Genomic DNA, 11,162 nt, shown 5'->3' on the forward strand with positions numbered 1-11,162 from the left:
TTTCTAAGGGAAAAGAACCTGTCATTTTTTAAATTAATTGGTAATAAGTTTTTACACAAGAATGCAAGCTCTTTTTAATTAAGTGTTACAGAATTTCCCTCTGGTGATACTTGCATTTAAGTACTCCAGGATCTTGTTTAACAGAAAACTATATAATTATTTTGTGGTCATACTGCTTAGTATTTTCTTATATGACTTTATTCATCCCTGAGATAAACCTAAGGTAATATCTGCTCATTATATACAGGGCATGATTAGTTTAAGTTCGATTTGATAAAGGGGTCTTTATTTTGGGAAATGTGTCCTGACTTCAGTGTCAAATAAATTATAAATAAATAAAGTTCTACCCTTGATAGAACCCAGACTCAGGAGTATTGCCTTTTTGAATAAGCCCATTCGCCATCTCAGAGAGACCTAGGGTTCATTTTACTTAGGCTACAAGCATTTTCCCAAGGACATGTCAGCAAGCCATAAGCCCACCTTTTCCCTGACCCATCCCTTTTAAAGTCTGCCAAAAACCCCAGCCATCAAAATTTTGTCTCTTAGCCTGTAAGAGACGCCTTCTTTGTTCTGCTCACTAGGACAGAGGGGTCCCTCTCAGGTTTAGCAATAAACCTGCTTGGACTGTTGAGTTCACGTTCCTTCTTTTCCTTTTAACCTTAACTTCAAGATTATGAGAAATTTATGAAAAATATAGTTGATCATGTAGTGAGTTAATACACTTGATGAAGAAATACAAGTCATAAGTATGGATATTTAGAAGTTTTTTTTTTAATAATGTGGCCCTTAATATTTTCTTAATATTTCATGATTCTCTTTTATGATTAAGTAAGGTAGACATAGAAAATGACCATTTTCTGGTCTTAGTGGTCATCTCTTCAAGTCTACCTTGTTGATCAGTATTCTCAGTCTCCTACTTCTGTCCTTCTGCCATTGTGGATGAACTTTAAACCCAAGGCCAGTCTCGTCTGTCAATTAACTTCTGACCGTTGTTCCTTGACAGAATACTACATTGTGTGGCTATAAATATAATCTTATTTTTCCCTGAACTTGTCGGCTCACCCCTATCCAACCTCATTTTTAGGACTGACAATAAAACCAGCTATCATGAGAATGCAACTGAATTCAGTTTACTTCTGTCCTTTTTAAAAACAATTCAATCAGCCCCTGTCCTGCTTGTAAGATGACCTAGAATTTGGGTCCAATTCAGGATACTGAAAATTTACTTCAGCTTTAAGATGTACAGGAAAAAACATACGTAAATTTGTCATAAATTTAGAGAATTCCCTCAGAATATTACTTCTTGATTTCATATACAGAGGGTTTGTATTTGTTTTTAGTAATCTGAAATCATACAACTATACAAGAATTCACTGGAGAAAAAAAATGCAGTGTTGTGTAAAGGCTTTGACAAGTCTTCTTCTGATGAAATTATGTTCCCAAGCATTCCCAGTCCTGATGCAGCCTCCAAGTTCATTTAAAAAGCAACAAACAAAAACTAACATTTCTGAATACCTGAAAGAATTTAGTATCATTAAGTATTTTTTGAGTGAAAAACTAAGTTTGTACTATATATATACATGCAGCATTATTCATGATGAGCAGGAATTATGGATGTAAGTCTCACAGAACAAAGCCAGGGGAAAGAAAAAGGAGCACAAGCCAGCTGGGTTTGGGTCAGATTTCTGACTCATTATTTATAATAACAGGAAGGGAACAATCAGAGCGGAAAGCACCACCAAATGCAAACTAATCAGGTCCGGCAGCAAGACTCTTTAACAGAGCAATAGAGTTTCATTACTGTTAGGTGCTTGTTTCCTCTTTCTTACACTGTAGCTTCCCCATTCGGACATCACTGCTTTCACAGTGCAGAGGCACTAAATACAAATGTTCAAATGTGTGCCTTCATAAATAAACATCACAAAGGAGTCTCAAATCCTCTCAGGAACTGGCATCAAATAGTAGATGCTTCTTGTTAGCTAAAATAGTAGGCATGCTAATTCTAAAATAATTTCCTGATGTGTCTATTAACATTTTTATAAGCAGTAATTTATATTCTTAATTTCTCATTTTTCAAATCTTGGTTCGGCTTCTCTGTATTTGAGGCTACCAGGCCTTAAAGCTTTTTGGTTACTCAGCAAATAACATCTCCTCCAAGCTCTGGGGTATCCTTAAAGGCCTTGATGGGGCCCGGTTAGGAAGACGCTGAATCCCACTGAACAGTGACTGGCTGAAAGTTATGTCTGCATCTCTGGATTTCATATAAAGAAAAATGCACAAGATCTCTTCTGAGGTTACATTCACTGGAAAATTCTTAGATTTCTCATTGAGCATTCAGAATCTCTCAGTATGTCTCACCATGTAGGTTTACTACAATTAACACAAAATATACATGCCTTTCCACAAGCAAAAGCAGAACAGAAAGCCAGGGGAAAAATTCCTAAGAACCTGTTATTAAAGCGGAGTCCAGAGATTATTGGAAATAGCTCAGTGAGAAGAGCTCCATTATTTCATTTTCTTCCAATACTTTCTACATTATCAGATCCATTTCGATAATATGAAAGTTGAGATACCATCAGAATGTAAGCTCCACACAGACAGGGGCTCCCTTAACTTTTCTGTAAATGAAGACTTTTGTGAAAGGTAATAAAACAAGGGTTGTGCCCCCTCTGGGCGAAGCCGTATGGAGAGCCTATTCCTCTCGTTTACCCCAAGGGGGCGCCATAGAGCTTCCAGCGCAGTGTTCTGTGCCGAAGATGCAGGTATATTTGCACCGAGGTGGATCTTTCCGGCCCTCTGAGTAACCAATGCATTTGAGTGTGCTGCCTTCCTGGACAAGCTTTATCAATTCACTCAAAAGTGCCTCAGCCGATGTTAGCTTTTACTTCTGCTATAATAGAAAAACTGGACACCACCGTCACACATGACAGATAAATTAGCCTGATAAAGTTGAAAAAGAGCTGTGATCTGTGGGCCACCATGACCGAGTAACCTCAGAATTAATCTTAAAGTACGTTGGATTGCAGGCTCATCCCATGATTTAGCTTCCCAGCATGCCCCACAAAAAAAAATAAACTGCTCAGTTGCATTGCTTAGTTTGGGTAAAACCTCTGGTTCTTTACGGTAAACCATGCTCTGCATAGCGATAGTTATTTCTCTATTTTATATGAAACTAGTACATTAAAAAAAAAACCAACCTGCTTTAGTTTGGGTAGAAGTTAAAGGGGGCTCCAAGATCCTTGATAAACACCTCTTAAGATGAATGTCCTCTCTCAGGAGACTTGCCGTTTCATTATGCTACTGTGCTAAGTGCTTTATAAACATTTTGCGAAGTTTCCTCCTGACAGGAGAGATGTTGCCTTTACTTACAGCTGAAGGAACTGGAGTTCACAGGAAAAAAGGACAACTTGATTTATTCCAGGTGATCTAAGACCTCTCAGATAAGATACCTGGTTGACTGAACCATTCCTGTAGATTATGGGCCTGTGTTTGAGGGACTGGAGTCCATTTTCAAGAAAGGCAATGAAGAGCTAATTAGTATAATTAGAAGACATCCACACCCAGACATACCAGCTAACAGCTGGTAGCAGGCACCCTTCTCCCAGTGCCTGCCTTTTTCAATATTAATCATCAAATGACTATCCTAGAAATACTTATTGGGTGAAAACAAGTTCCCAGAACTACAAAATGAGGAAAACTAAACTAAGACAATTAATGGGACGTAACCCTGCCAGTACATTGTACTTTGGAACAGTTTTTGTTGTAAATACTAATGACTCACCACAAATCTATTAAATCAATCTCCCTAGGCAGGCCTGGATAGAGGTACATTTTTGAAATGAGTTGTTTTAATGCATAGAACCACTGTTCTAAGGCTTAAGTGGGGTTCACGCTGTCACTTGGTAATCTGGCAATGCTTCTCAAATTTTAATCAGCACAGGAAACCCTCGGGGAATTTGGCTCAGCTAGGGGGTCTGGGTGAGGCTTAAGAGTCTGCATTCGCCACAGGCATGACGGTCATGATTTGCACGGCACACCGAGTAACAAGGTCTTCCAGGAGTGCTTTTCAAACTTGGCTGCACGCTGGAACCACCAGGGGGTGGGGGCTTAAGGGCCCCTGCAATATCTGGGTCCCACCCGTGGAGACTGGTCTCCCTGGTGTAGGAGGGCCTGCTCTGGGTGTTGGAGTTTTATAACATCTACAGGTGATTCTCACAGGTAGCAACCTTTGTGGCCAATGCTTTAGGGCTTGGTTGAAATAGCCAGTATCAACTAGTAATGGGTGAATGAGAAAAACTGAGACCACCACATTGCAGGTGAGGAGCTGTGGCTACAGTCGGGCGGCTGGAGACCAACATCTACAGTCAGGCTTTTCATTTTCTCTAGATTTGGGAACCGCCACCACTGGGTCTGCCTCCCTCTGCTGTAGCAAGCGGGCGGCACTGGGCAGGGCCAGCCTCTCCAGGAGGGATGCTAACTTCCCTGGGCGCCAGGCCTCCCTGCTCTGTTATTTGCATTTCCTGACTCGCCCGGTGGGCACTCACACTTGAGAGCTCAGGATACACAATGCCTACCACACAGTGACTCCAAGCCACTCAGCCTACGTGCACCTCCCCAGCAGAGCTCTCTAATCCAGACTGACTGTATGGAAAGTAAGCGATTAGCCTATTAAGTAGAATTTCTGCACGTTGCTCTGGTGTGTGCATAGGTAAGTTGTCCTTCTCCACGCCTGATGTTGAGGAATATTCATGCTGCTGTTGGCACCCATTTTGTCCCTGAACCTTCACTGTGCCTAGGAGCTAGGCAGGCCCAGTGCAGCTCTTTCTAGACTAGATGGTGAGCTCCTTTAAGAGACTATAAGCTTGGAGTAAAACTTCAGATCCTAGTAAAGCCAAGGCCAGAAAATATCCTGTGTATTAAGCCAGCCAATCAAGCACACAGACTGTACAAGAATGAACATGGAAGGCTCTGGATCAAAAAGCCCTGATCCATCTCTCCCTAATCATACCCAGGACCTCATATCTGTACTGACCAGCCCGCGGGCCTTGCTTTTCTCTCACTAGACTGAGTTCCTTCAGAAGCATAGTTCTCTCTCCTCTATTCCCAGTGGGGAGGCTCTCACAAGGTAGGTAACCAGGAACACAGTACTGAAAGGATGAACAAATAAACCCATACACACTCATTCCAGAAAATTCTTTGTAAGGTTTGCTGGCATTCTGTTTCTCCTGTGTGAAAATACTTGCCAACCCTATGCTGCAGGTCTGTCAGTGACAAAACAGCTTTCATTCCACATTAACATAAATGAATCCCTGTGCACCTGAACCTACAATGCATTCCAATTACCCAGAGTAGTCTGTGAACAATCACAATGTTAACAATAATGATAGCAAAGCACAGATCTGGAAAAAATCAACCATTATGCTAGTTTGCAAGTCAGGGCAGACTGAAATCATGTAATGCAATCTCTTTTCAGGTATCTTTCATTTATATCTTTATTAGTTCTTTGAAGAGCACAGAAGTTTTCAAGGGGTGAAGAGGAGATATGAAACCTACTTTGAGAAGTTTCAACCAACCAAACTCATCTAAATACTGCTATTATTTAGCAAAACTTCTGTATTCACAGAATTCAGTCTATTACCTAAAATAAAATCAGATGTGTTTCAAAAGACTAAACAATCAACTCATTCACTTGTTCTTGAAAAAAAAAATTTCTCAAACAAAGCAGTCCATCTAAGATATCTCTAAGCTAGTCCAGACATTGCATGAAGATGACAATTTTTTAAATGCTCACAACACCCTGATGCCTTCTCTGAGCACTGGAGGTTTTTATGGTTATCCAAAAAAAAAAGAAAGATAACATTTCTTAGTTACACATTTTTAATTGTTTGCATTTCCTAATATTTCTTTTAAGGCACCCTTGATTAAACAATTACTAATTCATTTTCTTTTCTAAGAATCCATTTCACACTTGAGGGCAATCAGCCATACTGTGTGTGTGTTGCTTGATGATGTGAAAATTCTCTGAGGCTCAATTTTCAGCCTTGAGCAACCTGTCTTATTTTATATAAAGGTTTTCAGAAAAGGGCAACAACGAGTATCTGGCTGAAGGTGTGGCTATTTCTTGCCATCTCATCAGATCCCAATTTCCTGTGTGAAATAACCTAGAGATCCTCAGAAAGGCTTATTTAAGGCTGCTATGAGAGAGCGAGCCAGGACTCTGCGCTTTCCACTACAGTGCACTGCGTCCACCTGTTGGGATGTAAGCTCTCCTTGGGCTTCTTATACTCCATGTCTTGCTGGGAGTGCCATGTCTTCAAGGACCGGAACACTTCTACCCCGGCCATTTCTCAGTATCACTTATGCAGCAGGTAACCTTGAGAGATGAGGTAAGAGCTCCTTTAGGACAAAGAGCAGGCTTGCTTGTGGCTTGCTCTGAAAGCCCAGTGTAAACCCCCAAGAGCATGGAATCCATCCGGCACACACTGTATCCTGCCTGGGCAACTTGGGAGCCAAGGGAATCCATGTAATGATGCTACTGTTCATGCTGCCTCCAGGGCCATGAGTAATAAAGGCCTTTCTCTCTGATCCAGAAAATTCATGTCTTCTGCCAGCATCCACGAAAAATACACAGGCCAATTTATTGGTAGGTAAGAGTAAAATCAAATCCAAAGTTTGACACTGATTTTAGCTTGGAAATTTATGTTTACAAGTTATTATAACAACTGATTTGATTAGAATCATTCAGAATATAAGAGATTGGTCAATACAGAAAGAAAACAGGGCTATAATATATACATGTTCCCATTACTCTTAATTCTAGAAAGTTTTTATGTTAATTTGGGTCCTAAACATTCCTGTCACTGAAGAATTTATATTTCAATGACCTTGAAGCTAAAATATTCAGGTTTTTAGGAGATAGATTTTTACTTTTAGAGAAGTACAGTTATTTTTTAATTAAAATAAGCACAAAGTAACTTGTCAGAGTCAATGAGTACTCACCATAAGTAAGTTTCTGTTTATCTCTGAAAGATCAGAATCCAGAGGTTGAGTGAGTTGACAAAATTTCTGGCTAAGAAAATTGCATTTCTGAATGCAAATCCAAAGCCATTTAAAAGGCTTAAAGGTAGTTTAACAAAAGACAGCATTAGTGGAACTTGTACATTTCTCAATGAGCTCTCTAAAGAAATTAAAAGTAAAGTAAAATGTCAAGTCTTCAAAAAAAGAGCTATTTATAGCAAATCTGAGAGTACAGGGAAAGCTACCTCTATAAAGAAAAAAGCCTGTGAATAAAGACCTTCCATGTGCCACCCATGCGTCATATAATTATGGCTTGTTTATAGACATTTCCCTAAGTGCCTAGCGTGGTGTCTGGCTCCCACGGCAGCAAGAGCAAGCGTAGTATATGGTTCCAGCAGAGTTTCTGAATTCCAGGCTAAAGTTTCAGCATCTCCACTCCAACCAGCTGGATGGCCTGGGCAAGTTATTCACTTGGTGACATCACAGGACTGTTAGGATTGAGTTAATAGATACAAAGCACTTAGGTACCTGGCACATTCTTTGATATGATACGGGCACTCAAACGAATGTTCCATTTAGTTCACTTAAAAAATTTCAAGGAACCTACATGTAATGCAGTTGAGTCCAATCTCTTCCTTGTGCAAATGAGAATGTGCCTCTGGTGTGAGATCTGCCATTTCAATGCTTTCAATCATACAATTATACAAGGGCTTTCTGCAGAATAAGAAGGAAAATTCCCCATTCTTCTCTTCTTTCCTACCAATTCCCCTCACCAACAACTCCAATCCATTTTTTTTTAATTTGAAAAGAAAGGTATGTGACAGACACACACACACACGTTATGCCTAAACCATGCTGTCAACCTGCAAGAATAAATTGCGGAAATCTAATATTGACAGCAAAGGACACAGAGTATTTGAGTTTTGCCAAATTCTCCAAGAATATCAAGCACTTCTTATTGGCATACAAGCAATACAATGGCAAAAACACTACCATTTGGATAGCAACTAAGAACCTACACCTGTGTTCTTCATAGGTTTCACGCAGTCTTTCTAAGGCCCAATTTCTTGGAAAAATCTCCACATTTCCAACATTTTGATTTACAAAGCATTCCACCTTTGCAGCTGGCGCTGCCAAACAGACTATTTTAAAAGCACAAACATGCATTTTCCAGAAGTCCAATTCAAAGCTGCACGTATTCAGTATATGTTAACAGCGAGCTTTTGCGTATTAACTATAGGTTCTGGCACACATCACCTTTCATTTCTTGCATCTACCGCCTGACGTGGGAGGAACCATTTAACAAGGAAGCAGCTGCAAGAACAATGAACAAATCTGAGGCCAAGTGACTTTTAGAGTTGAGTAGTAAAATGTACTATGTAGCTAACAATTATATCAGGAAATGAAGCCTGGTATGACAAGTGTGCTCCTACTTGACTAGTTCCTGAAATGAAAAACACAAAAAGCTAACCTTACAATGGGAAAGGCTGCAGCACTAACACAATGGACTGCAGGACATACACTGTGCTTTCCAGCCCCACTTTTCTGGAAGCAAATTAATCGGAACTAATTAGTATGTAAAATACAGACTTTATTCTCTTGATGGCATCCCACTTCCAACCTTCCTTCCTCCTTTTCTTCATGTAAACTTTGCGAATTTTCAAAACACAACAAAGCAGAAAAGCAAATATATATCAGTTTTCTATTTCTGTGTGATAAATTAGCTCCAACGAAGTGGCTTAAAACAAGAGAAATGTATTACCTCACAGTTCTGTAGGTCTTAAATCTGGGCACAGATGGCAGATTCTCTCCATTTGAGGTCTCAAAGGCAGAAATGAAAGGTGTCAGCCAGACGGAGTTCTTACCTGGGGCTTCCCGTTGGGAGGGGGGCGGTAGGAATCAGCTTGCAAAGTCACTCGGGTTGTTTGCTGAATTCGGTTCCTTGTGCTTGCATAACTCAGGTCCCTGTTTCCTTGCTGGCCACCCAAATGCTTAGCTTTTAGTCCCCTCCATCTTCAAAGTCCTCAGGAGAACCTCTCTCTGGTAGAATCCCTCCCACTCTGATCTTTATCACCAGGAAGCACCCATTCCCTTTTAATGCTCACGGGATTAGATCAGACCCTCAGAGACAGTCTCGTTGTCTTAAGGTGAACCAATTTGTTGAGATCTTAATTCACCCGAGCAAAAACCCCTTACAGCTGTATGGAGATGAATATGTGATTGGGGGTGTGTGACAACCAGCGTGGGAACGTTTGGGGCTATTTCAAAATTCTGTTTCCTACAACAGGCAAATCAGGATAATACCTTCCATAGGATTTAACAGGCTATTATATTTGACCACAATTTTGGATTTGTATCCCTTCTAAAAATAAATCTTGGTAACATGTCTGCTGTTCAGGCTTAAAAGATAAAGAAAAGCAATATGGAAATATGAATTCTAAAAGCCAACTGTAATTATTTTAAAAAATACATTTCAATCATATCTAAGTGATATCTCATTATAGTAGTCTAGTGACTTCTAAATTCATTTTAATCAAGGTTAAACAGTGACAATCATGTTCCATGGAAATTAAGGGAGCTTTAATGGTGTGGGAAGATGGATGCGTCTATTCAACAATGATGATACTATTCCTATTTTCAGCCATTCTCCCAAATTAATTGGAAAACTGTAAAGAAAAAAGATGAGACTGAAGATTGTGGCACAGGAAAGCTATCAGCTACAAGTGTCCCACTAGTTCTGCTAGTGTGAAACGGTGTGCTGTGGGGTGAACTAGAAACCACCCTATGTAATGGCCCTTCCCCCTCTGCTCAGCTGCATTACCAGGGACTGGAAGGGAGGACAGGAGGGTTGGAGAAACCCAGTGCTCACCCTGCTGTGCCTTTACCCACCTATGTGGCTTTCAAAAAAGCATTTCTATCTGAGCCTCACTCATCACATTTGTAAAATAAAAGCACGTTAAGAAGTTTAGAGCTGACATGGACCTTTGAGATCATGATCTTTGAAATTCCACCCAGCTCTGAAGTCAGATTTACCCCAATTACTTTTAAAAACAGAAAATATTTCACCTAAAGAAATGGGGTAGTTGAATGGATGTAAGAGGGTATTTGGCTTCCTGGTTGAAATAAGTTTATTACTTTCACTACTCTTAATTTTGGATTAAGTTTCCACAGATGTTTTAGCATGTCAAACTGTGCATCCAGAGCCTGCTCCTAACCCCCTTGCAATTTTTAATACACTGGACTATTCTCTGGCTTATGTTTGCAAGTTTTTTATTTACATCAATTAAAGGAGTTTTGTTATCCTCCAAAATTATATACTTTCAAATTCAAAGCCTAACGCATTAAAATCAATCCAGTTTTCCCATAATAATAAGGCCTTGTCACCTTGCTTTGCATGACCTACAAAAAATAAGGGAGAAGGCAGAATTCATAATTGTATTACTCTGAACTGCAATGTTATAGTGACATTTCTGAACCTCTCACACAACTTAATTCAATTACATTTATTGAGGTTAGGATGTATCTCATTTTGTACCAGACTGTAAGTGTCCTGAGGAGGAGCATCTTTCTTATCCTTGACACATAGCACCATGTTAAGCATGTAGTACTTTCTCAAAATATGTTTTTTGAATAAGCACAGAAAGTGCATAGATCCTGCTTTCAAGCTGCTGACCATGGAGGGGGAAAATGGACTTTAGCCCAGTGACACTCAACTCACTTCAGACTTCTGATAGAATTGTAGGACAATAAATCTGTGTTGTTTTAAACCACTAAGTTGGTGGTCCTTTGTTATGGTTCCCATAGGAAGCTAACTCAGGGTCACAGAATTGGTTTCAGCTACAAACAGGCTTCACCATGGTTACATGTCCTGAGAAATGAAGGGTGTAGTGGGAGGCAGACAGGCGCTGTGAGTTACATCCTTGGTCCTCAAAGTGAGGCCCCTTCAGAACTGCACTGGTGGAAAAGGTTCCTTTTCTTTGAAATGAAAATGTCAGGCCCAACCCCAGACCTACTAGGCCAGAGTCAGCATTTTAATAAGATCCCCAGGTGATCTGCATTCATATTAAAGCTTGAGAAGTGAAGTTAAATTTATTAACAATTATTTTAAAACGTGGAGAAATCTTTGGTTCTTTCTTTTGACACAC

Source organism: Manis javanica, chromosome 14 (genome assembly GCF_040802235.1).
Source record: "Manis javanica isolate MJ-LG chromosome 14, MJ_LKY, whole genome shotgun sequence".
Taxonomy (NCBI): domain Eukaryota; kingdom Metazoa; phylum Chordata; class Mammalia; order Pholidota; family Manidae; genus Manis; species Manis javanica.